Here is a 23567-nt window from a genome sequence, read left to right as displayed (position 1 = left end):
TTTCTTTTCTTTTTCTTTCTTTTTAAGATTTTATTTATTTATTTGATAGAGAGAGATCACAAGTAGGCAGAGAGGCAGGCAGAGGCAGAGAGGGAAGCAGGCTCCCCGCTGAGCAGAGAGCCCGATGCGGGACTCGATCCCAGGACCCTGGGATCATGACCTGAGCCGAAGGCAGCGGCTTAACCCACTGAGCCACCCAGGCGCCCTCTGCCCAACCTTTTCATTCTCTTTTCTTAGCTCTTCTCTTCAGCCCAGCTCCGGGGGTCCTCTGCATTTCCAGGCCCCCCCTACACCGCTTTGGTCAGTGACCCAATTGTTGTCTAATAGCCAAATGCCAAGGTTCAAGGTTCAGACCTCTTCCAACTTGAACCTTCGGAGGCCATGTTGCTATCGACCACTTCCTCCTTCTCCAGTCTCCTCTCCCTTGGTTTTGGTGACAACGCTCTTTCTGGGGTTTTTATCGCCTTTCTGGTTTCTCTTCTTCATAGCCCTATTCTGGCTACCCCTAAAACCTCATCTGTTCCCCAGGGGTTAGTAGCATCTACTCTGTGCCCCCATAGCCCCTGGGCTTACATTCGCGGAAGCCTATAGTGGTCTATCAACTTGTTGATCTTTCTCTACTAGCTCTAGTGCCCAAATTCAACCTTCTTCTTCTTCTTTTTTTTTTTTTTTTACACTTTTTTATAGTTACCTTCATCTCTATCCTCAGTGCTTACAACACCACCTGGTACATACTGAGCTCTCCGTGTTTGCTCATTAATGGTACAGCTTGCAGCATAATGGGTCCCTAGCCTTTGTTGAGGATACAAGTGGATCAACTTTTCTGTTTTTGTATATGTCGCAACCACTTCTCGCTTCAAAAGTGCAGTGTAGTGTCAAAACATTGGATTAAAAGGGGGTGCCTGGGTGGCTCAGTGGGTTAAGCCTCTGCCTTCAGCTCGGGGCATGATCCCGGGGTCCTGGGATCAAGCCCCACATCAGGCTCTCTGCTCTGCAGGGTGCCTCCTTCCTCTTCTCTCTCTCTCTGCCTGCCTTTCTGCCTACTTCTGATCTCTGTCAAATAAATAAAAATCTTAAAAAAAATATTTTAAAACATTGAATTAAAAACCATAGAGCATTTTTGTTTGTTTGTTTAGAGTTTCGGGAGAAAATAAGGTTTATCTTGAAATATCACAACGGGGAATAAGTCAAGTATACCAGAACCCAGGTAGGCTCAAGCTGCAGTCCGGGTTGTGAGAGAGACCGGGCTGATGGCTGCGGACAAAGAGGGAGGCAGATGCCAGAATAATACTAATAACTTGGGCTTGAATTTCTATGACTTTTACCTCTACTGTAGGTACAAAAGTTTATTTTACTTTGTATAAAAAATCCCAAGTTTCACGGAGCAGCTACTAGGGGGATAGAGTAAGGAATCTTGCTTCATATCTGAATTTTGCATCACAATCCCTGCCCTTTGTCACAGGGTCACCATAGGAAGTCACAGATGCCAAGCTCTAAAATGACTCTTTTCATTTATAAGTTCAAAGTCCATGTAGATTCATATACATATTCTTTATTTGACTGGATTTTCATACCAGCCCAAGGGCCTGGTGAATGATCCCATTTTATAAAATTATCCCATTTTATAGATGAGCAATCAAGGGCCAAAGAGATTTAATTATGTGACTTGTTCAGAGTCAAACAGATGTAAGTTAGAGCAATGGAACTTCAACTCCAGGCGGTGTCTATATCACAGGGTCTTATGGTGAAGGTTAGTGATATTTGCTTCTTTTTGCCTTCTGAAGTTATCCATCCTGCTTCTGGCAGCAACAAAGGGCATTTTGCCAGGCACTGGAGCAGAGCAGTTAGGAGGATCCTGGTCATTAGGGTCATGAATGCTGGCTCTTTCTTTAGCTAGTCTTGTGATCTTGGACGTGTCAGCAGTCCTCTCTGGGCTTCAGTTTCTGCATCTGTAAAATGGAGAAAATAGCAATCCTATCTACGACACAGGATTATTGTAAGGTTTCAGTGAATTAATATGTGCAAAGGTCTTGACAGAGTAAGGCACATAGTAGCCTCTTTTTTTTTTTTAAGATTTTATTTATTTGACAGCGAGAGAGAGGGATCACAAGTAGGCAGAGAGGCAGGCGGGGGTAGGGGGTGGTGGAGGGGCGGAAGCAGGCTCCCCACTGAGCAGAGAGCCTGATGCAAGGGCTCAATCCCAGGACCCCCGAGATCATGACCTAAGCCGAAGGCAGAGGCTTAACCCACTGAGCCACCCAGGTGCCCCATAGTAGCCTCTTAATAGGTAGGATGTGTTAGATTATTGTTATTATATATTCATTTATTTTTCAAAGAATCCAAATTCCTCACTTTTCAAAAAGAAGGGATTCTTCTAAGTGTTCGTGCTAGATCTTATTGGCCTCCACTTTGAGGTCAGATTGATGAGGCATTAATTAATCTAATATTTATATAGGGCTTGGAATAGGCACAAAGGAGGGTGGGTACCCTCTGATGCACCTTGTCAGTTTCCAAGGACCCTTGCAGCCATGCAGCTTCAGGGGTTGCTCCCCGCCAAACCCCCACCAAGGTGGAGATTTTAAGATGTGTCCAAAAAGAATCTGGGGCTATTTCTCCACTGATAATCACCCTTCTTGGACATTTCCACAGATCCCATGAATGGAACCCTCTCCTGTTGAGACAAGAGCTCATTTCCCTTTGGGAATGCCAAGAGGAGACATGGTAATACCAGGCAGTGATATCAGCAACTCTGAGACTGAACCCTGACAAGGGAGATCGCTGTGTGGAGCTGTCCCTGCAAACACAGCACCCAGCAGATACTACAACAAAATAGGGGGTGTTCTGTGGAGGCCATTTGCTCCTCATAGGAGTGGTCTAGGGGGACAGGGCTGACCTTGAAACTGAAGGCAGTAACTTCTGGGTCAGATGTATATCTGGGACACTGGGGATGAGGAGAGGAATGTGGCTGAGAGGGCGGGCAGGGCTCAGGCGCGTTGGAGGGATGCTCCAGAGGGCCAAGGCGTGCTCCAGGGCTTATGACTGGGTCTGGGTGTGTTTGCCATTAAGATATTTCAACACTGTCTCACCAGTCAGAGGACAAGACTGGTTTCTTGCTTCATCACACCCCGGTTCCCTTCAAATTCAATTCTTCGCAGGACGCTCTCAGGGAACTGCTCTGAGTTTCTTAGTAGGCGACCTCCAGCCCACTAGAGAGTCTCCCAGCCATATTACTGATTTTGAGGATAAAAAAGGGTTTAGCTTTATTTTTGACAGTTAAATTTGAATTTCATGACTATGATGGACTCGAAAGATGCACCTGAGCGTGCGTGGATCTGTTTGTACCATCTACATTAGATTCACCTCGGGGGAGGGATGTTGAAAAAGGCATATTTTCTCCAGACCCATTCCAGAAGTGGACAATTAGAGACTCGGGTGGGACCTAGGGATCTTCATGTTAAAATCCTCCATGGTGAGACTGAGGATGTGCCTTTTCAAGTGAATTTCTGGGACTGGGCGGGATAGATGACGGCCTTCTAAAACCCAAATTTTAGTGAATATGCCCCGCGCGGGACCCCTGGTTCTCGTAGCCTCAGTTTCTCCCTCCAACCCGGCCAGGTTCTGTCTCCACTTGTTTGCTAGACTGCAGGAAGAGTAAATTAATAAGTGCAAAGAACTGAAGAAAGCTTTGCAGCCCGAAGAGAAGAGAAGCTCTTACCCCTCCCATCCGGACTTCTTAACAGTAACGCCGCCGCCGCCCCTCTCTAGCCCCGTGGGCGGCGGTCCCTTTAACAGACCTGGCCAATCGCGCGCCCATTTCCGCGGCCGCTCCCCGGCGCGCGGGTAGGGGCTGGATTGGCCGGGCCTGGCGCGCGGCCTGCTCCGCCCCTGCCGTCCTCTGGTTGGCGGCGGCGGCCGCGGGCGCGGGGCGGGTCTGCCGGCGGGGCGGGGCGGCCGGTGCCCGGGGGCGGGCGGGCGGCAGGACAGCGGCCGGAGCTGGAGCCCAAGCCGGATCCGCGGCGGCCGCGGAGCACGGGCGCCGGCGCAGTACAATGAAGGAGCCAGCAGAGCCGGGGTGAGCGCGACTGGGGCCGGGCAGGGGGGCGGTGGAAGGGGCGTCCGCAGAGAAGGCCCGGGCTGGGGGCGGTCCAACCCCGCTGGGTCCCGGCTGCGCTGGGGGCCGGCGGCCGTTGGTGAGGCGGGGCGCGGGGATTCGGGCCCCCCCAGGTCTCCGCCCCGCTGTCACGGCCCCGTGTTGACGGAGACGCCCACCCGCGACGCCCCCGGGCGAACCCCTCTTTCCTTCGGGGTCGGATGTGGCGGTTTAGGCTTGACCCCGACCGGTGGCGGCGGCCAGCCCGTCCGTTCCCCCCCCCCCCCCACCGCCCCCGCCTCCCGTACCCCAAGCCTGCGTTCCGCGGGTTCCCGGCTCGGCCGGGACCAGGGAGGGCAGTCCACACGCAACTTAGGGAAAACAGCTTGTAAATTTATGAATGGGGCCCCGGGTTCCTGCCGCCCCCCTCGCCCACGTCACGAAACGCTTTGCAAGTCAAGAACCGCGGTTACTTTTACGCGGATCTGTCAGGGGCTCACTGCGCTCGGGTTGTTTCCCCCAACTCCTGGAGATCGCCGGTGGCCGTGGACAGGGGGCGGCGGCGTGCCGAGAGCCGGGGGATCGGAAGGTTAACAAGTGACATTGGGCTGAGGCCTAACGCCAGGTGCCCTGCCCGCGAGCGCGGGTGTGACGGTGGAGGCTGTGGCTGCTGGCCGCTGGCGAGCACACCAGCGAAGCCGAGGGACCCGGAGAAGGAATGCACCGCAACTCCAGTTGCACCATGCACGCCGCCCGAATTGCACGGCCGACGCGGGAGTTGGTGCAGGGGAGTTTTCCCCTTTTAAAAACGGTTTTTTGGAAAACTTAGCCCCTCAGTGGGTTGATGGTTACTTAAACCATCGGTTGTTATGGTTACAGGGCATCAAATATAAGGGCAAAGTCTGTTCCCACCCTCGCTCTTTTTCTCCAAAGCTATGAAGTACTTTGTCACTACGTTTTACAGACGCTGCGCTGGAAGGGCATACTTTTTTAGAGTTGAAGGGAAAGCGTGGGCTCCTTGAAGGCAGGGGTGGTACCATATTCCTGTTTGAAGTCCACCGTGGCAGCTCTGCTCAAGAATTGAAAGGAACCAGCCTTCTGCATGTTTGATGATCCCCATCAAAGGATTTAAAGGAGTCCTTTCAGGAGCCAGATGTGAGGTGGAAGAAACCAATGAGTGGCTGTTATATGGAAACCAATAAGGAAAAACGGAGGGGCAAATGATCCTTGAACTCCAGAGTAAGGGGGTATTTGAGGAGTCTAGGTTTGAGGGGTTAGAACTAGGTGACACTGTGAAGCTTATCTCGTAGGAGGTATTGGAAGAGTCATTCCAAGCAATCATTCTTATTAGCTTTTCTTTTTTTTTTAAAAGATTTTTATTTATTTATTTGAGAGAGAGACAGTGAGAGAGAGCATGAGAGGCGAGAAGGTCAGAGGGAGAAGCAGACTCCCCATGGAGCTGGGAGCCCGATGCGGGACTCAATCCCAGGACTCCAGGACCATGACCTGAGCCGAAGGCGGTTGCTCAACCAACTGAGCCACCCAGGTGCCCCTTATTAGCTTTTCTTAACCCTTAAGATATTTTGGTATTTCAGATTCTTCCAGGAATGGGTAGTTGTCCAAACTTTCAGAAAACAAGCCTCCTAAGGTGATGGGTACAGAGTAGGTCTTTAGGCAGACAGTTTCTTTCACATGGGGCTCTCCAGGAGTGTCAGTGAAGGCCTCCAGTCAGCGTATGGAGGGCTCTGGGTGAACTCAGCTTGGCCTGTTCATTTATCTGCAGGAAGAGGGGCTGTGCCTGAGAGGAAGGAGATTAACAACCCGATTCAAGTTGGAGGTTGGTGGTAATGGAGACAACCGACAAGGGACCCAGGGACTGGGACAGAGTGGGGGAGGGCAAGTGCAGGAGTTTGCTTGGGCTGAGTTTCTGGGGCCTGGAGGTTTGAAGAGAGGAGAATGTCCTCCTATGAGAGGGTTGGAGAAATCACATGTACCAAATGTATTGTTTGTTCATTAGAGATGATGATTTTAGAATACTTCTGGAAAAGCAGAAGAGATTAGGCTTTCAGGTAGAATAAATGTACAGGGTGTTTTGGAGTCTTCGTCAAAAAGAAATTGTATGTAGCTGAAAAATATTCATTTGACTAATGTTTTTTTTTTTTTAAGGTTTTATTTATTTGACAGACAGAGATCACAAGTAGGCAGAGAGGCAGGCAGAGAGAGAGGGGGAAGCAGGCTCCCTGCTGAGCAGAGAGCCCAGTGCTGATGCTGGGCTTGATCTCAGGACCCTGAGATATGACCTGAGCGGAGGGCAGAGGCTTAAGCCACCTAGCCACCCAGTCGCCCCATCATTCGACTTATTTTTATTAAGTCGGTAGTGTACCAGAACCTGGAAGGCATTGTGGGTTATGGTGGAAAAAAACAAAAGGGGTGGAGGGTTTAGTTCTATGTGCCCTATGATTTGCCTTCCCTCCAAGTCAAAAGCTCTCTTCTGAGGTTGTTTTGAAGTTCTTGAGGAAAGAAAGGGGAGAAATGCACAGAATATTATTTAATGTAAGAACAAAACAGAACAATGGGAAATTCTTCCCACTTTAATTCACTTCTGGTATCAAACTGAAACTTCAAAGAGTGGTTTTCTGGGCGCCTGGGTGGCTCAGTTGGTTGGACGACTGCCTTTGGCTCAGGTCATGATCCTGGAGTCCCGGGATCGAGTCCCACATTGGGCTCCCAGCTCCGCGGGGAGTCTGCTTCTCCCTCTGACCTTCTCTTCGCTCATGTTCTCTCTCACTGTCTCTCTCTCAAATAAATAAATAAAATCTTTAAAAAAAAAAAAAAGAGTGGTTTTCTGTTTCAGGTTTGGTATAAGATAATCTGCATTCTCATATCTATTCACTGGTATCATTTCATGGTATTGGTTCCTGTTCTTTTTTCCCTTTCTGCTATCTATTTATTCAAAAACTTGGAAGTTCATTAGACAAATACTGTCCCTGGCCTCTAGGTGCTTCCACTTCATTTTCTTTGCCAGACTATCCCTCAGCATCTACTTTCTTCTCTCTGATCCTTATTCTCCCCTGAGGGTCCCCCTTGGGCATTGTTGAGGTCACAGGGAATGTTTGTTCTTTGATTCTGTCCCAAAGCAGAAGGCAACTAGTATAGAAAAGAAAGCGTTTGCTGAATTTCAATTCTGTTCTGTACTACTATCTTTCTCTCTCTCCAGGAGATCTCTCTATCAGATAGATGTGGATGTGGATATAGGTATCTTCTCCAGTCCATGAGCAGCCCTCTAAGGGAGATAGATCTTGGGAGCTTCATTTTATGGACAAGCAAACTGAGGCTCTGAGCAGCCTCAGTAACTTGTCTAGAATGATAAGCTGGTTAGATAGTGGAGCAAGAATGTCAGTCGAGGACTTTGTGATTCCAAAACATGCTTTTTCCATTGTACTATGTTGCTTCTTCCAGAAGACGTATGGCAGTTGTAGCACAGTGCCTTCTTTGGACGTATGAAAGGTCAGGTTCAGAGATGTTCAGAGAATTGCCACAGTTACTGTGCTTATGGTGGACCAGGAGTTAGCACCCTATGTCCTGTGTCTCTACCTGGTGCCTTTTTGGGTCATTCGTGTGGCTGCCAGGAAATTTGAGTTTACTGCTGTGAAAAGGTGACCTGACCTACCAGGGCATATCCCAATGCTTCCATTTAGCAGCTGTGTGACTTTGGGCAAATTATTTTTTCTCTTTCTGTACATCAGTTTCTTTATCTATAAAATGGGACAGTATTCACATTCCAACAATGGTAAGACAAGTACAGTTTTTCTCATTTTAACATTTCTGAAGAAAAATATCTTATAATCTATGGGGTCTCACAGTTGTAGTTGGCAATGATGTCCTTTTTTGGTACATAATATAATGGTACGTCTTACAGTAGTGGGCTCTAGATCAGATGAACTATAGTGTGCATTCTTCATTTTTTAAAAAATATTTATTTATTTGAGAGAGAGAGCATGTACGTGCATGAGCGGGGGGACTGGCGGGAGAGGGAGAAACGAACTCCCTGCTGAGCAGGGGTCGGACGCGGGGCTGGATCCCAGGACCCTGAGATCATGACAAAAGCAGACGCTGAACTGACTGAGCTACCCAGGCACCCCAGTAGTGCGGTCTTTATAGGTAGTTGTGGGGATTACATGAAGCCACTCCCGTACCTGGCACATAGTGGGCACCCAATGTCAGTTGATGGTACTGAATGACAGGGTTAGGGTTAACTGGTGGGTGGCTCTGGGCTGAAGCCGGTGAATACCTCCAAAGATTTGCCACTTGGAGCCTAGGCAATAATCCTTGATCTGTGGGCCGGAGGAACGTTTTCCTGTTTGCCTGGAACTCTGTCCTTTGGCTGACTCTTGTCCCCATGAGGAGCATTAACTCTAGGAGCTAACGAGCCATGGGCAGACAGCTCCCTTTGTCCTGCCTGTTCATTAAGGTCTTTGTCAACTTTAAATCCCAAGTTAAAAATAAATATCATTGTAAGAAGATTGGAAACCTGCATAGTCTTACATGTGAATTTTAATGCTCCTCAAGGTTATATACAAGATTCTTGTGTTTCCCCTTTCAAAACTCCTTGTGGTGTTTAATTGCTTTGGGTAAAGTATCATGAGATGCCATTACACAGTAGGGGCCTAGGAGGTCATGAATGTGCAGAAGCCTATGACTAGCACTGGATGAGGCAGAGAGAGCTCTAGAGTGGGCATCGGAAGGCCTGCTCCCAGTCCTGGGGTTTATCTTGGTATTGTGTGTGTTCTTGGGCCTCGAGGCTCTCTTTTCCAAAATGAAGACTTGATTTCTCAGTCTCCTCCGCTGACTCCCTTCGACACAGTATCAGATTTTGTGAGTTTATGAACTAAGGATTTGAGAAGTTATTTACTTATTTATTCTTTTAAAAGATTTTATTTATTTGACAGAGAGGGACACTGTGAGAGAAGGAACACAAGCAGGGGGAGTGAGAGAGGGAGAAGCAGACTCCACGCAGGGCAGGGACCCCCGAGGCAGGGCTTGATCCAAGGACCCTGGGATTGTGACCGGAGCCAAAAGCAGATGCCTAACGACTGAGCCACCCAGGTGCCCCAGAATCTGAGAAATTAAATGGTTGAAAGGAGTTCCTTCATTCAGGGCTCGTGAAGTCTCACTTGGGTGTCTGTTAAAGCAGAAACCAGTAGTCAGGTGATAACAATATGAGTAACTCTCATTTATGGAGAATTGCTGTGTGTGCCAGGCACTGTCTCTTTTTCAGTTTCACACGGCCCTTTGAGTAGGGGAGACCATGGTCAATCTTATTGTAAGATGAGAGCACTGAAGTTCAGAGAAGTACGAACCTCATCCAAGGTCACACAGCAAAGATGAGGGCTTCTGTTGCTCTCCAATGCGAGCTCTTTGGTTGCTTTCAGGTGGACTCTGCCTGTTCTTGGAATCCTCTCAAGCCACGTGCACTGGGCTCTCTGCTCAGCGGGGAGCCTGCCTCTGTGCCTACTTGTGATGTCTCTCTGTCAAATAAATAAATAAAATCTTAAAAAAAAAATCTGAGTTCTTGTTCAGGGCATCACTATGAATTGGGAGAATTTTGCTCAACCTTTAAAGAATAGCTCCTGTGCCAGTTGCGGGCGACCTAAGTCCTTGAAAGGCAAGATTTTCCTTTGGTGAACAGAAGCCACAAGCTGGGTCACCGGGAGCATAAGTGGGACCGTTGAGAGCAGAATCCAGTCCTTCTTTGTGGAGCTGGTGGGATGGGAAACGCAGGTGGGCTTTGAAACAATCAGGGAGCCTTTCGCTTTTGGGTTTGCCTGGAGTGTTGGTTTTTTTTTTTTTTTTTTTTAAGATTTTATTTATTCATTTGACAGAGATCACAAGTAGTCAGAGGCAGACAGAGGGAGAGGAAGGGAAGCAGGCTCCCTGCTGAGCAGAGAGCCCGATGCGGGGCTCCATCCCAGGACCCTGGGATCATGACCTGAGCCGAAGGCAGAGGCTTCAACCCACTGAGCCACCCAGGCGCCCCTGGAGTGTTGGTTCTAAGGGCTTTTCCCCAGGCAGGTTATTGGACCTAACAAATTGAGTGCCTCCTGGGCTTATCTTAATAGTTGAGATGGGGGCACCTGGGGTGCTCAGTGGATTGGGCCTCTGCCTTCGGCTCAGGTCATGATCTCAGAGTCCTGGGAATGAGCCCTGCCTTCGAGCTCTGCTTAGCAGGGAGCCTGCTTCCACCCCCCAAACCTCTGCTGGCCTCTCTTGTCTACTTGTGATCTCTGCCTGTCAGATAAATAGATAAAGTCTTAAAAAAAAAAAAAAAGTTTTTTGAGAATAGCACAGGCAAGCAGAGCCCACTTCAGTCTTAAGCTTCTTTGGGATTTGAGATTAAACCCACCCCTCAGATCCCTCCTGCAGTAACCTTTCAGAATCACAACAGGCACTTCTGAGTTTCATTTCTCTGTTGTTTCTTACAGCTGGCGTAAGCTGGGCTGTTTTCATATTCAATTTTAAATTCCTTTTTGCATCTAACGCTGCCTTTTAAACAGTGTTCCTAAAAATGGTCATATTTATCATTTGGGGCTTGAAATAGAGAATTTAAAAATCTTTTCACTGAAAGGACTGACTAAACAATGATTATTACGCGTTCAATAAATATTTGAGCATCTACTGGAGCCAACCATTGTGCCTGTCCTTGGAAATCCAGTGGGGAGCAAAACAGATGTGGTCTCTGCGGGCACATAGCACATTATCTAGTCCAGACAGTAAACAAGTCAAGAGATGTATACATTGTATGTGTATATTACATTGTGATTTAAGTGTGAAGGCTCCTTCCTAGGAAGGGGGAGACTGAGAAGGAAGAAAGGGGGGGAGCTAGCAATTGGGAGTGTCCAGCAAAGCATTTCTAGAGGGAACAGGATGCATGTAGAAAGTGTGGCATGGGGAGGAGAGAAGGGAAGAGGTGTGGAGGAGGTTGTGGGACGGCCAGTCATCAGAGCCCTGCAGGGTAGAGGTGAAGACCCCTGGCTCAGGAGCCAGATACTTCTTTAGGGGACTTGGGGATTTCTTAGGCTCCTGCTGCCTCAATTTCGCATCCTAAGTGGCCGTTAGGATAGAATGAGCTGATGTCTGGGGATTCTGGAGGACGTTGCGAGGCACGTACAGGAAGGACTGGGGCTAAGGGTTTGCTGATTCTCACACAGTCGGCATCTTGACTTGGAATGGATGAGCTTCTGTTCGTGGTCAGCATTTCCCATCATTCCATGTGTAAAGTAACCACAGGGCTGAAGTTGAGACGAGATGGCTAATATGCATCTGCTGGGCACATTCTGAGGTGGCTTGGTGTTAGATGCTCTGTGGTGTGCTAACCATGGAGCACCTGTGCCTGGGGAGCACTTGGCAGGGAGCCTGGGCCCTGTCTGCCGTGGGAGCCGTATTCAACAGGAAGCTTTGTTGCTCAGCTCCTTCCTGCAGCTGTCTGCTTTGGGGTTTGATATGGAGGGTAGATTTTTAGCCCCTTTTTCCCCCCATAAAAGGAGGCAGAGGCCAGTGGCCTCACTACCAGGCGATCAAAGGTGACAACTCAAGAGTTGCTAAGTGGTACCCACCTGAACTCCATGCTCGATGAGATTTGGTGTGGTGCTTTCTTAGGGAAATGGCCACACCTCGGGATCATACAAGAGGAAAACTTCATGAAACGAGTCACTGGCTTTGGTTCTTTGGCCTGTTTTGGGATGTTCAGTAAAATAGAATCCCAGCCATATCAGAGTTTGTTAGTATCCTACAGGGTATTTTGTTAGAGCTGATCAAATTTGTATATAATTACACTAGTTCCTTTTAAAAAAAATTTATTCTGGAAACATTTTTTAAATTCACAAAAGTGGAGAATAATATAATGAGGCCCATGTATCTATCATTGTTTCAATAATTATCGACATGTTGCTAATCTTATTCCAAGATAGTTTCCATTTGAAGCATTTTTGGTGGATTTTCTGTCACAGTATAAATGTATCTTTGTAATATAAAATTATATGGTAGATATGGTCCTAGAGAAAAAAAAATATCACATGCTGCCTAATTACAGGACTGGTGTGAGTAGTTGAAATTCAGAATCCTAAATGAACATTTCTTGCAAGTCTGCATAGTCTTGCTTATGAAAATTAGGTGTCCCTGACCTGGCTATATAGGGAAGGTTATAACCTTGGGGTCTCAGGTTGGCGCCCCATACTCCGTGAGAGTGATGCCTCCTGAGCCTGGGACAGGAAGCCCACCCAGACGAGAAGGCCACCCTTAAAAGTTGGCAGGAGAATGCATTTCAAGTCTGGGACAAAGGCACAGAACATGCTTCTTCTGTGAGATGGGTCTGAACCCACTGGACAGCTCCAGGCATGGATTCCCAAGACTCTTTCCCCCCTTATTTCCCGTTCTGGATTATTCTACTCTAAAAACTGTTTGACTCCTTCTATGGACCCAAGTTTTGAAGAGCCGTATCTCAGGTTTCTGCTTGTTTTCTACCACGCTTGCATTCATTCATTCATCACCCAACAGACATTAAAGGAGGTTGCGCAATGGGTCAGATGGTGTGCCAGGTACTGTGTCTACAGCAGTGGGCAAAACTGACAAGGTCCTTGCCCTCCTGGAGGAAGGAGAAAAGCAGAGGTCTGCTAAAAAATACGTCCTAAAGAATAGTGAGAAGTGCTACAAAGGAAAGCACAAATGGGAATGAGGTGAGGGGGTAGAGCTGTTTCCTGAAGAGGGAGCAGGTGGTTCAGTTCCTGAAAGGCCTCCCTCCCTTCCTCCTGGGAGCAGGAAGGTGCCTAGAATATAATAAACCAGGAGCAGAGAGGCATGGGCCCGGCTGAGGCAGAAGGCAGGAGGGGCTGGACCATATAGCACTTTTCAGAACATGGCTCCTAGTCCATGAGCCACAAGAAGCTCTCATAGGGTTTTGAGCAAGGATATGGTATGCTCATGTTAGGATTATGTGTTTAAAAATTTTTAAAGATTTTATTTATGTATTTGACAGATAGCACAAGTAGGTAGAGCAGCAGGCAGAGGGAGAGGGAGAAGCAGGCTCTCCACAGATCAGGGAGCCTGATGTGGGGCTCGATCCCAGGACCCTCGGATCATGACCTGAGCCCAAGGCAGCTGCTTAACCGACTGAGCCACCCAGGCGCCCCAGGATTTTTTAAAATTTTTAAATTTTGTTTTTAAGTAAGCTCTGCACCCAGTGTAGGGCTTGAATGCAAGACCCACCCTGAGATCAGGAGTCACATGCGCTGCTGATTGAGCCAGGCAGCGGGCCCCCATATTAGGAATTTTTAAAACCACTTCCACTGCTATTGGGCGAATAAAGGGGAGTCACTGTGGGGAGAGCCATGAGGGGGCTGCTTCTGTCTTCCAAGCAAAAAGGTGGTCGTTTGGACCAGAGTGGTGGCAGCGAAATTGGAAAGAGAGAGAGGAGAGGTTTAAAGATAAAAATCACAGCACTTGGTAAAGGACTAGGTGAGGGCCAGCTTGCATTTGCAGTGAAAAGAAATGTAAATTACTTCTGGCAGAAAACATTGGCTGTGCATACTCTGCAACTCACTGGTATTACACTTCCCTTGGCACCTGTTTTTCAGAATTTCTAGATAAATTTAAAGCTGCTCTCCTTATTTGCTCTTAAATCTATTCTTGACAACTGTCACCCATTTTTGAAACATATTCATCGAGCATCTACTATGTGCTGGGGAGAAATAGGTGAGCAAGACAGCCCAGGCCCTCAGCCCATCTCCTCCGCACCTCTCCATCCTCTGGGCTGGGGTTGCCTTACCTCCTGAAGCCTTCATATGGGCCACGTTGCCAGGGTTCCTGCCCCAGCCTCAGGAGGCATCACTTGCTGAGTATGCCATCGGTAGCATGGGGCTCCAAACTGAGGCCTCAAGGGCAGAGTCTTCCATATGCAGCCCACAGTCAGGGACGTAGTAGTCTTCCTCTATCTAGAAGATGGAGATTGTGCCCTTTTCCTATTTGTATTTCCTCCCTCTGACACTCCTCACTCCCTCCCCAGCTCTTATCAGCAAACCAGAGTGCTCTACCCTTGGGTGTTCAGCAGGTGTTTGTGAATAGCCCCCATACTACTCAAAAATAATGCTAGATGGGCCCTAAAGAGGGCGCTAGACAGCAGTAGGGGTGGAGGGATCTTCCTGATGTTGGGAGATTGACCACTGGAGAGAAAAGAGGCAACTGTGTTTAGACCTGGCCCTGCAGATGGGCAGACTTGCCCTTCCTTCTGAGGCCAACTTCTAGATGAGGGGAGGAGTCTGCCTCCTCAGATCACCTGTCACTTGGGAGGGAGTTACAGGAAACACCTGGATCTTCACCAGAACTTTCAATTTCTAAGCAGGAAAAGGACTTGAGGCAGAGATGGCAGTTACATTTCCTTTATAGCTTTTGCGATTGTGATTCTGAGAGAGAAAACTGATGTGGGACGTTATTACCTGGTTTCCTAGGTAACTTTCCTTTCTTTTGTTTTGTTTTGGAAGAATGGATTGGGTCCCCAGACCAGGTCCTCTGATAACCAGAGTGGAGGTATTTATCGAGGATAAGAGTGATGTGTTTTCTGGGAGACTTGCATGTCTGAATATTAAGGGGATCGAAAAGTATATACATGTTAAAAAAAAGCATACAGGAAATTTGCAGAACCAGATAACATAGAGACCTATGTGACTCAGCGGCAGTGTGGGCACCAAAGTGGTGCCCAGAAACTCTCCAGTGGAAATTAGCACCGAAGCTGCTTGAGAACAGCGCAGAGGGAAGGGGTCAGGTATCTGTCAACTCATGCCTGAGGGGGAGCAGCCAATGTCTCCAGGCACTGGAAACCTTAACATCACAGCCAGATAAATAAGTGATCCGCTTATTGGAATTGGATTGGCATAGACTGAAATAGAGCAAAGGAGTATGGGCACACATGGCCCCAAAGAAAACCCTAGGAGAGACTCCTCTGTGTGCCTTGACCGCAGAAGGCTGGCAGCAAGCCTTCCAGTCATGATGGCAGGACCAGGTATGTAATCGTAGGACGGCCTCCCAGACTGAGCAGGCAGTGATTTTGTTCCACAGGCAGATCTTAAAAGAGGCCCCTGGCAGATGTAGTAGACTGTGAAGATGTTTGTAGGTGAGTGTTAATAGAAGTGGACCACATGGTAAATTTTAATAGCACCTTGCTGATATTTTACCTCTGAGAGCAGGTAGAGGGATGTGTGTGTGTGTGTGTGTGTGTTGGGTGGGTGCTGTTTGGACCTAATGATGACAAATAAGGAAAAGCCAGTTGAGGGTGTGGATAGGATAAAGCCATCCAGAGGGCAAGGGAGCTGGGAGATAAGCCCAGAGCTGGGGCTTAAGGCAGGCTTGCTCCACAGCCCCTGCTCTTGGAGCATTTCCTGCCTCTTTCTATTTCCTTTGATAAAAACGATGGAACCGCTCCTCCCATTCGCTGTACAGGAGCCATCTTGGTGTCCTCCAATATAGATGCCCTTTGGAAATGACCTTTAGAGTATCAGGCCATGGCAATGACTAATTTGATGTGGCTCCTCCTTGGGCTGCCATCTGCCTCAACTCCCCCACTCCCTCCCCGCCCCGCCCTGGAAGAATTTGGAGTAGAAACTGCAGTACCTGTCCTAGAAGTCTGAAGGGACTTGTCCTCAGGGCAAGTTGAGCTGCTTGCCCTGGCGAAGTTCAGAGGCAAAATTGAAGTGGAAAATAAGTCAGAGTAGTAGAAAACCCATGGGAAAGGAGTTGCTTTTGTTTTAGTATCCCAGGGTAGACTAATGTCTGTGGGGATATGATGAGTGGTATTCGATCCTGATGGGGAAGGTTAATAGTAAAGCAGGAACATTAAATTTTTTTAAGGCTAAAACTCCCAACAGAAATGACTATTGATCATACTCTGAGCCAGAGGCTGAACTTCTTTGGTCAGCCTAGCTTTTGTTTTAAGGTCTGACTGCGATCAAGAGGGCTGTTGGCAGAGGCTTAACAGCCTGAAGCGAATTTTATCTCATGAGGTCTGATTTGTGGGACGAAAGTCTTGTGGAAGGGAAAAACATATCTTGAGATTCTGAATTAGGTGAGAGTTGCTTTGGCAGCAGATGTAGCAAGGGCAGGGCCCAGAATTTTCTGGGGGCAGGTGATCAAGAGCTCCTTCCAACTGTATGAATTTATAATTCATACAGAGTGTTTATCTCAAACAATAGAATTTTAAACGTTTAAAATATATGACCCACAGCTTAGACGGCTTCCAGGAATTGCAGGATTCAAAATCTCAAAGTCCTTAGCTGTACTGTGGCCTAAGAATTTGAGCATTTTGTGTGATTTGGCAGAGTTGACCCAGTAGCTCCAGTTTTCCCGCCCAGAAACATCCTGTTGCTCCTTCTGGACTCTGGCACGGCACTGCAGCGGGGGCCGGTGGTCCCTCGCCCAGCATGGCATGGAGCGTGGGTGGGCACTATTGGTTGGTAAGTGTTCAGTACTTCAAAGCAAGCCAAGGGGAAAAGTGTGATTTTTTTTTTTTTGGGAGCCACGTTTTTCTATTTTTGGAGTTCATACAGGGGCCCCAATGGGCGTGTAAAGGGAAAATGAGGTTTTTGCCACCGTAAAGCAGGGTGGTTCCCTGGGTCAGCCCTGTCAGTTTGTATTTCTGCCCATTGTTGTAGAGTACAAACCCGGATCTCTCACTGGTGTGATGCTATTGCTTAGGGAGGGGGTGACCCTGCGACACAAGCAGGGAGCTCTCAAACTAGCTTTGGAAGCTTTCATCGAGCCAGCTTGTAGATTTCATGGTGATTTGGGGCTGGAGAAAGGACTCATCAAACGGGTTGTCCCCACCTTGAGTTAACCTGGGCTGGGCATCCGTTGACGCTCGAGCATTCAGCAGATGACGCCGCTCCCAAAGCAGTGGCTGTACTTGGGGACTGTCACAGGGCAGGTCCACACTCTCCTGGGCAGTGAAAGGCAGTCTTCTGCAAGTCTCTTAAATGAGAGTCTCTTAAAAGTGTTCACCCACTTTGTCATTCTTTTTAAGGAAGGTCTCGAAGAATCTTAAAGCAAGTATTTGCATAGCATGAAACATGATACATTCTCAATTAAAAAGTGGCTAATTCAATTTTTTTCTTCCTGATTAATAGCTTAAAAGTCAGTGTGCCAGTTTTTCTTTCTTTTTTAACTTAGGCAAGCACTTAAGTATGTTTTAGAATATTTGCTTTTCAACTTTTGGTTGGTTGTAAAGTGTCTAGAAAGGAACCACCTATTTTCCCACGAAAGTCTTGGCCACAGGAGTGAAAAAAAAAAACAAAAACACCCCACAAAGCTTTTGTTGTTTTCTTGGGGCAGGACTTCACCTTGCCCTTTCTCTTGTCCTGCCCAGACTTCTAAAAGACTGCATACCCCACTACCCAAAGGGTGTACATCGAACCTCTATACATGTTCTTGAAAATAATGTAATGAGTTCTTGAAATCCGGGTTGTTGTTGTTGTTGTTGTTTTTAAGATTTTATTTATTTATGTCACAGATAGAGAGACATAGAGAGAGGGAATACAATCCAGAGAGTCAGAGAGGGAGAAGCAGGCTTCCCGTCGAGCAGGGAGCCCATTAAATCGGGGTTTTTAACCTTGGGGAGGGGAAGGGAGAAGTCTGTACCTGCTTGCAAATTGAATGTGAAATCTTGCGGGTGTTTGTGGATTTGTGTTTGGTGGTGATAGGGTCATATGTTCGTCAAGCTTTCACACAGCCCTCGAAGGAGCTGAAGTTTCTGTACCTCTCACTTAGAAAGCTCTGAAGCCAGCTTTTGAGAAAGGAAGGACCAATTAACAGTAGGGAAAGAACCTAGATCACAGTCTGCCAGAGGCATGGTGGGGGCCCATGCACGCTAGCCTGGCTTCTCACTCATCATACCTGGCTACCTCTGGGTCCTCGAGAGCCTCTTTTCTCTCTACTGGCCCCTCTCCCCTCTTCAAATCTGTAAGGTACCCTTTGCTCAGAGAGCACTGGATGAACTTGTCCTACAAGCCCGGTGCCATGCGCCAGGATATTTTGTCCTTGGCTTCTTTAGTCACTTTCTTTTGGTCAATGCCCTAACTGCCTCCTAACTTCTCCGAGGCCTCTCTTCTCATTTTTCTTGGGTTTCTCTCTTATACCACCTTCTCTTCCTCCCCTTCTTCCTCCCCCCTCCCCTCCCTTTTTTTTTTCCCCCTTAATGTAGTCTAAGTTAATCTGTTCCCCGCCATTGGCTTTTCTGTTCCATCTGGTAATTCTTGTCTGCAGCCAGAAAGGGGGCCCTGAGCTAGACAGAGAACCAGGAAGCCTCCCAGCCCTGTGGTTCTGGATGGTGGATCCTGCCCCTCCCTGGGATGTCTTGGGGGTCTCAGCTTGCTACCTGCTTCCATCCGCAAAGTCCAGCCATCTGCTCTGGTGGCCTCCACCCAGCCAGGAACACACACATGCATTTGCTGTCACAGGCTCCTGCCTTTCCTTGTGGACCTTGTATGTATCCCATGATGGTGAGCTCGGTTCATGAAAGTATGATTCTGTTCTATAATCCTTATTCCAGTGCTTCCAGAGGCAGAAACAACAGAAGTTATTGCTTCCAGAAAGACTGTTCTTCCAGGGGCAGGCCAGTATATAAGAAAGAGAGCATTGGTGACAAATGTGCATCATTGCAACAGCAGAAATTTAAATTACAGTGAAAGATGATCATTTTCTACCTTTGGTAGTTTAAGCTTCTTTCCCTCTCCGAATTTCTCCCAGTGCTCTGGGGAGCTAGGGCTCTGGCCCTGAAAGGGTTTGGGCAGAAGGTCTCCTTCTTTTCCTGCTTTTGAGGACTCGTTAGCTCCTTGGCAGCGCTCACCTTCACACGGAGGTGGGCATGCGGTCCAGGAGGCTCTGCTTAGGAAACCAGATCTCTTCATAGATAGAGCTGTCTCATGAGCTAGTAATGCAAGCTGTTGGTAATTACACAAAACCTACCGTGAAATTCATCTAAAATTAATGAAGACTCAGCACTGTGGATGTTAAATACAGAGGAAGTTATGGCAGTGGCCCTCAGTTATCTGAGTAGGTTATTTCTTGCTCGTCTTTATGCCTTTAGCTGGCTTCCCTTTGCACCCCATTGTGCCCGGGGTCTCCCTTCCCACTCCACTCTGCTCGGTTCACGTTCCTCCCACGCAGACCCATTTTAATGGGAAGCTACCAAAAAATGCCATTTATTCCCAAATCAATTGCTTGGGATTATCCATTCTACTTTTCTCTTCTGTGAACACAGAGAAGTGAAAGGTCCGATGTATTTAAAAGAAAACAGTATGGGGCGCCTGGGTAGCTCAGTTGGTTAAAGTCTCTGCCTTAGGGTCAGGTCATGTTCCCAGGGTCCTGGGATCGAGCCCCACATTGGGCTCTCTGCTCTGCAGGGAGCCTGCTTCCTCCTCTCTCTCTCTCTCTCTGCCTGCTGCTCTGCCTACTTGTGATCTCTGTCTGTCAAATAAATAAATAAAATCTTAGAAAAAAAAAAGAAAACAGTAAAAATGTATGGAGAACAAATATGTGTGAGTGAAAACCAGCTAGATTAATAGAACATGTCTGCTTTTCCTGACATTGATTTTTTCTTTTAAAGGAGCATTGTTGGGGCGCCTGGGTGACTCAGTGGGTTAAGCCTCTGCCTTCGGCTCAGGTCATGATCCCAGGGTCCTGGGATCAAGCCCCGAATCAGGCTCTCTGCTCAGCGGAGATCTTTAATTTTTAAAATAATTTTTAAAATCTTAAAAAAAATAAAAATAAAGGAGCATTGTTTATTACTTCATTTAGTGTGTAAGTCAAAATTTAAAGATCTTAAGATCCTTACTTACATAGACTTGAGATGAATGGCTAGGATACTTTGAGACTAAAATTTATATTGCTTTGGTGATAGGCTTTGTAGGTATTTCATGCCTTGATTTAATAGGAAGGATCTCTGGTCTATATGTGCTTTTTTTTTTTCTTTTTTAAGATTTTTATTTATTTATTTGACAGAGAGAGATCACAAGAAGGCAGAGAGACAGGCAGAGAGAGAAGGGGAAGCAGGCTTCCCGCTAAGCAGAGAGCCCGATGCCGAGGCTTGATCTCAGGACCCTGGATCATGACCCGAGCTGAAGGCAGAGGCTTTAACCCACTGAGCCACCCAGGCGCCCCTATCTGTGCTTTTATGTGACTTGAAAATCAACTAACTATTCTATTTGAACAGATTTCAGTTAGGACAATGGTTTTCAGACATCTCACAATGGTGCCATTCTCAGACTCTTACGACAGAATTGTCAAATTATAGCAAATAGTGTCAGAAATAATTTTGCAATTTTCTCAGCAGATTGTAATTTCTCCTTCTGTACATCTCGTTGTTCTGGAAATAATAGTGTGAAGGTACCTTTTCCCAGAACTGATTATTTTCCAAATACAGTGGTACCTTTTGGTTTAGAAGAAACAGTAGAGGAAGATTGTGGTCCAGGAGACAAGCAGAGAACAGGGTGTTTTTTTTTTAGCCTTTCTTTTATTACACCTTTGGCCACATTTTTGAAGAGAGACCAAGAATTGCCACATGTGTGAAGGAATATTGGCAACTGGATAGAATCGAGATGAAAGTGAGATTTTCAGAGTAACAAGGTCCGGTTTCTTACGTAGGTTGTAGAAACAAAGGATATGTGATCACAGTAGGTCTAACAGCTGCGGTTGGTGGAAGGGGAGAATTCATGAAATCTGCAGGATATTTAAGTTGGTATGATATATAATTTCCAAGTTAGAAAAACCACATCAAGAACAGTGGTTTGTTAAGACCAAAATAGAAAATCAGTTTTTAAAAAATGGGAGGAGGAATGTACACGTATGCATCTTACAGGATGTTGAAAAAAAGATAACCCGGGACACAGTCCGGTGAGGGAGCCAGAGCGCAGTGGGAATAGTGCTTTAAGGATTACATTTGATGTAGAAGCACTCAGTCAAAGAAGAAACTTGCCCAGGAGGAAGGTCTCTGTGGAGATGTGCCCTGCATTTTGAGTGAGGCACTAGAGCATTGAAGACTCAACATTAATTTTGATCTTTCTTACGAAGCTGGATAAAACAATATTGTTTCTGAGGAAAAAATAGTCGTTTTCATGAGGTGTCAGAGCCCCTGGGGTGGAAAATGCCAACAGCGAAGAATCCCAAACAAATTCCAGAATCAACATCCTCAGTGCAGACCTCACACTGACATGTCATCTTGATTTACCCTGCTGGGAGGTCCAGCGGGCTCTTGTTGGACACCCCAGAAATGCACGAGATCCACACCCAGCAACCAAGTATGGGAGCCAATACTCTGGTTTCCTAGTATTTTTCCTGGGAAAGACTGTTTGATCTGAAACAGTTCAAACCAGAGCTGGCTCTGAGGAACTTTGGTTTTGGCCGCGTGGGTGGCTCAGGTGCTTAGCCTTTGGCTCAGGCATGATCTCTAGGTCTTGGGATCGAGCCCCACATCGGGCTCCTGGCTCAGCAGGGGGTCTGCTTCTCGTTCTCTCCCTCTGCCTCCTCCCTGCTCATGCTCTCTCTCTGTATCAAATGAATAAATTTTTAAAATCTTTAAAAAAAAAAAAAAAAGAAAGAAACTTTGGTTTCCCAAAATAACAGATGAAGTTCTGCTACTCCCTCGAAAGAGCAGCGTTTTAACTTTTGGAACGTGCACCCCTTTGCGCCTCTGAAAGCTACGCACCGTCTCCCAAGGAAACCACACACGTACGCTCAGACCAGATTTGGCCCATAAGATGTTAAGAACCCTTGATATAAAATAGTAAAATGGAAGGTTTGGAAGAGAATGTTAGGAAGGAGTATGCTGCTGGTGCTGATGCTGATTTTTCTCTGGAGGGTTGAGGTGCTCGCTGGGGAGTGTGCATTGTGGGTTGTTGGACAGTAAGATTTAGCAGGGCTGGAATACGCAGCTAGGCCTTTTTTTTTTTTTTTTTTTTGAGATTTTATTTGTTTGACAGAGAGGGATCACAAGTAGGCAGAGAGACAGGCAGAGAGAGAGAGAGAAGGAAGCAGGCTCCCCGTGGAGCAGAGAGCCCGATGCAGGGCTCGATCCCAGGACCCTGGGATCATGACCTGATCCAAAGGCAGAGGCTTTAGCCCACTGAGCCACCCAGGTGCCCCAGCCAGGCCTATTTTGAGAGAGTTGTACAGTTTGAGAGTAGTGCTTCCAGAAGGTGCAACTAACTCCCTGCTCCCCTCGAGATCTGGGCCCAGTGTTTGCTGTCAGAGGCTTTTTGGAGAAGGCCTTTGTAAGTGCGTTGTTGATTATGTGTGTGTGACAAAGCAGGACCAACTCTGCATTTATTTCCCTCATTGCTCATATCCTTTTCCCCTTAAAAAGACTGATACATACTTTGATCTAGTGGGACTTAAGAGCCGAAAATTAATTTGTTAGATAAATTGCTTGTTATGTAAGTTAAAAAGGAGGCATTGCATACTTACTATGCACAACAGGATTTCAGAATTCTCTCATTTGAGAATATATATTCTGTAAGAACTGCATGTATTGGATTTGTGTCCTGCTTTCAAATCCTCTGCTCCACTTTCCAGTGGGCCTGGCGTGTGATACAAGCTGGGAGTGGGGTGGTTCTGCTCCAAAGGCAGGCCCAGGAGCTACAGGTGGATACCTTGGAGTTCTGTTGATGGCAACAGCTCTGCGATTTCCACTTCTGAATCCCTGGTAGATGGTGACTTGCCGAGGAGCTTTTATTATGCCATCGAGATCTATAGGGCACCTGGGTGCCTCAGTTGGTTAAGCATCTGACTTCGGCTCAGGTCATGATCTCTGGGTCCTGGGGTCGAGCATGTTGTTGGGCTCCCCGTGCAGCAGGGAGTCTGCTTGTCCCTCTCCCTCCCCTCTGTGCCTCCCCTGCTCCTGCATGCACGTGCACGTGCTCTCTTTCATATAAATTTTTTTTAAAACCTTAGAAAAATGATCTGAGAAGCCACTACCACCCAGAGGTATACCCCCCTTCTCCTGAAGGATCCTTTCCTTTGACAGCGGCTGACTTGGAATTTCAGTTTCCTAGAAGAAACGCATTTTCCCAGCAGAAACAACATTTTGTATATACACAGTGGTTCTGTAGAAAAGAGTGGTACCATGCTCATAGCCTGTGTTAGGAAAGGCTTGTGTTGCTGCAGAGGATATGAGTAGAGGTGATCTAGGTGTGAAGTTAGATCTCACTTTCTCCTAGCAGGTGTTATAATATGTTACATTCTGGCGCTAAAACTTGGTGCCCAGTTGCTAAAAATATACTAGACTCTAAATGATATATTCATTTTCTATACCGTATGGAATATCCTGAAAAGGCCATAAACAGGTTACATAGGTATTAAGTGCGGTGTTCTTTCATTCATTGAACCAATAAATATTTAAGTGCCTACTCTGTAGTGCATATATTCTGAGAGGTAACAAGTAAGT

At 47.1% G+C, this 23567-nt stretch overlaps 1 protein-coding gene and 1 long non-coding RNA gene across 5 annotated transcripts in view; one reads left to right on the top strand and one right to left on the bottom strand.

The window, feature by feature from the left end:
- Positions 1 to 1532: 1532 nt before the first annotated feature.
- Positions 1533 to 3830, bottom strand: LOC106005494. Its single transcript, XR_001178889.2, has 2 exons — positions 3716 to 3830; positions 1533 to 1949 (listed from the first exon to the last, which is right to left on the bottom strand). It is a non-coding gene; the product is annotated as an uncharacterized LOC106005494 (long non-coding RNA).
- Positions 3831 to 3940: 110 nt separating this feature from the next.
- The window catches only part of TEX2 (testis expressed 2), a 106117-nt gene continuing 86490 nt past the window's right edge, over positions 3941 to 23567 (top strand). For all 4 annotated transcript variants that reach the window (XR_006607014.1, XM_045080904.1, XM_045080905.1 and 1 more), the window contains exon 1: positions 3941 to 4072. The gene's annotated coding sequence lies outside the window, so the exon portion shown is untranslated. The remainder of the gene's footprint in view (positions 4073 to 23567) is intronic.

This window comes from Mustela putorius, unplaced genomic scaffold (assembly GCF_011764305.1).
Source record: "Mustela putorius furo isolate JIRA1106 unplaced genomic scaffold, ASM1176430v1.1 tig00000487_pilon_pilon_pilon, whole genome shotgun sequence".
In the NCBI taxonomy this organism is placed as follows: domain Eukaryota; kingdom Metazoa; phylum Chordata; class Mammalia; order Carnivora; family Mustelidae; genus Mustela; species Mustela putorius.
This window is presented reverse-complemented; position numbering and strand designations above follow the sequence as displayed.